This window comes from Austrofundulus limnaeus, unplaced genomic scaffold (genome assembly GCF_001266775.1).
Source record: "Austrofundulus limnaeus strain Quisiro unplaced genomic scaffold, Austrofundulus_limnaeus-1.0 Scaffold462, whole genome shotgun sequence".
Classification (NCBI taxonomy): Eukaryota; Metazoa; Chordata; class Actinopteri; order Cyprinodontiformes; family Rivulidae; genus Austrofundulus; species Austrofundulus limnaeus.
The window spans coordinates 71,423-74,229 of NW_013952864.1; the positions used below are offsets into that span (position 1 = coordinate 71,423).

Sequence of the window (2,807 nt, forward strand, 5' to 3'; positions counted from 1 at the left end):
CCCCCCCCCCCCCAAAAGACCAATTTCCTAGGGGAAACACTGTATTTGTTTGCAAAATCTGTTTGTAGCCTCTCAAACAACAGTGTACCATGGTCATTATCACTGCAGCACAGTGCCACGAAAGCAATGTAACTGCCCGTATGTGCTGATGTGTCTGTTAGCAAAATATCACATCAACCCCTGACCAAAATATAATGAAACTCTCAGAAGACAATCATTAGATCTACATGTGACTAACATTTACAGTCAGCTGGATTCAAGATAGCTTCCACAGCTAAGCTATAGCAAACATGCTATAACTCTGTTAGTTTTATAGACTTTGAGCTAAAATCTGGTACGTTAACAGCTGAGAGTTGTACCCAACATATACTATGAGCACAAACAGATTTTACAAGATTTTGCTGTACAACTTTGACCTGCAAAACTACACGTATTTTGGATTTGTATTAAAAAAACATTTTAAATTGTTCCAAAAGGATGTGAAGCAGTTGTTTTTGGTTTCTTATCTGGACAAGCTGAATCATTATATTATGAAAATCTCAAGGGTTTTGTTTCATTGAATGACTGTAAGCTTAAAATAAAAATTTCTTCAATTAATCTTTGACCACATTCCTTCTAAATACTTGTCTAAGAACTTGTCTGAGTCTGAGTAGTTGTCAAGCTGTGTATTTGGTGTTTTGGATGGGGTATGAGGCCAAGCAGAACTAACAAAAAATGAATAACTTCTTACCTTTTTTACATAAAAATCAGGAGACGCCTGCATGAACAAACTGATCTCGTGTCAGAACACAATCAGAGCAGTTGTGTTCCTGCAGAGTCAGGAGATTAAACAACACTAAGAGTCTCACTTCCAAAACAAGGCAGCCTCCACGCTGAAGGAGCCAATAACATTTAGGATGGACATATGTTAGCCTCTGACATCCATCCTGTAACATATTTAGGATTTGTACAGATCTAAATGTGAGGGGAACTGATCGCATGGAGACGTGTTTGCAGACTTCAGATATAATTGGTCTTGGAAAGGTTACGTTCAGCAGCAGCTGGCCACAGAAAGATGATTGTTGGAGTGTGGGGTTTTTTCAAGCAGCACTGTTTATTCTGATGCACAAAGCTTCACGGTCTTCCACACACGTGCACGGCTGCATCACAATTTGCATGTGATTTGAGCCAGCTGTGTGCAATTTGGTCCCTTTTTTAAATGACTGAAATTACTGTAGCATTTTATTCCTGCAGGAGTGAAACTTTTTTAAATCTACTAAGTATTCTGATTAAATACAATTTGAAAACAACATCATAAAATAAATACGTAACATATACCTTCTGCTTCTTTATAACCATTTGATTTTTATGAACTGCTCAGACTTGGCACAGCTGAATTTGTTCGCTAGTTTAAGGCTCAATAAAAGCAAAGATTTAGTTTAGTATCTTCTGAGTGTCTGTGCTTTTAATCCTCCACCAAAGGTAACATCAATTTAGCATTTGTCTGTCTTTTTCCAGCAGCAAAAACTTCCATTAATCACAAAACTGATTCCAATGATACCTTCAGAAAGTAACCATTCAACATACATCTACAACTGTTCATCTTATGGACTTAACCCAAATTCCAGATAAATGACAACACAGCCAGCTGATCTGGAAAACACAAAAATTGGAACACCCTTCTCATTAAAAATCATATTAAGTGCAACCACACGCTCAATTTATTTAAAGAGCTCATAAATGTAAAGCCCAATAAATAAATACTGAACTATTGAGTAAATAAATAAATCCTGCTTTAAAAATATACATATATTCAAATGTTTGCTGCTGCTCACCATTTTGAACTGAGTCAGGCACCTTGGTCAATGAGGATGTGCACTTCTAGCCTCCACCTGAGGGGGGCAGTAATGTGTTGAAACAGCAGATCAGGCGTGAAAGTCAGGCAGACAAAGAAGCAGCAGAAGATGCTTTAGTGCAGTGTGGTGGCTTTAAATTTGAGAAAGCCTGTTCCTTGTAAATGTTTTGAATTATAGATGTAAATTTAACTCTTTTAGAGAACAGGAGAAATAGGCTTCATGAATGAATCTGTTCCACTTGATTGATAGAATACGCATACTAAGAAAATATGTTTACCAACCTATTAAAATACACCAGAATGGAATAAATGGTGTTTACTTCATTTAAAATGTTCTTGAATGGGACCCCCAGACCAGTGTGCCCTCCCCACATTACTAATGTTTCTAATTCTCCAGAAATAGGCTGATGCAAGGACAATCATATGTAAAGGTACAGAACGCATTAAAAATGACCGTTTCCAAACAGTGTCTGTTCTTGTTTCTGGTCTCGATGTCACATAATCAATACTATCTGTAAAATAACAAACTGAGCTACATCTGTTGGCAAATCTTTTAACTCTTATGTTCCCATCATTTTCAAATTGCTGTTTTGTTTGGAGATGTCCCTCCCTTTTTGCAAGGTTTGACCAAAACAACCATAGCAGTAATAATTTCTGAACATTAAAAAAAATCTCTTGGTCTAAAACTGGTATGATAAAGCAGCGGATGATATGCAGCCATGCCTCCAATTGTTGCCATTTTTGCCATTATTTGATCAAGTCCATTTCAGTCTGCGAAGGAACACTTACAAGAATAAATGCTTCCCTTTCTCATTTGTTTTATCGCAGAGAGAATGACAGGACAGACAATGCTTCTTTGTTTGACCTTCCCTGCCAGGATGAGGAGCTTTCCTTGAAAGGAATGGAAAAGCACGAGCTGATGGAGCAATGTCTTTAATGAGCTGCGCTGCGGCTGTTGTCTTCCCATTTAATT

The 2,807-nt window shown here is 37.5% G+C and overlaps 1 long non-coding RNA gene across 1 annotated transcript in view; it reads right to left on the reverse strand.

Annotated features, from left to right (window-relative positions):
• The window catches only part of LOC106529723 (uncharacterized), a 57,942-nt gene extending 56,066 nt beyond the window's left edge, over nt 1-1,876 (reverse strand). The window contains exon 1 of the long non-coding RNA XR_001311671.1: nt 1,815-1,876. This is a non-coding gene — a long non-coding RNA (uncharacterized LOC106529723). The remainder of the gene's footprint in view (nt 1-1,814) is intronic.
• Nucleotides 1,877-2,807: the final 931 nt, after the last annotated feature.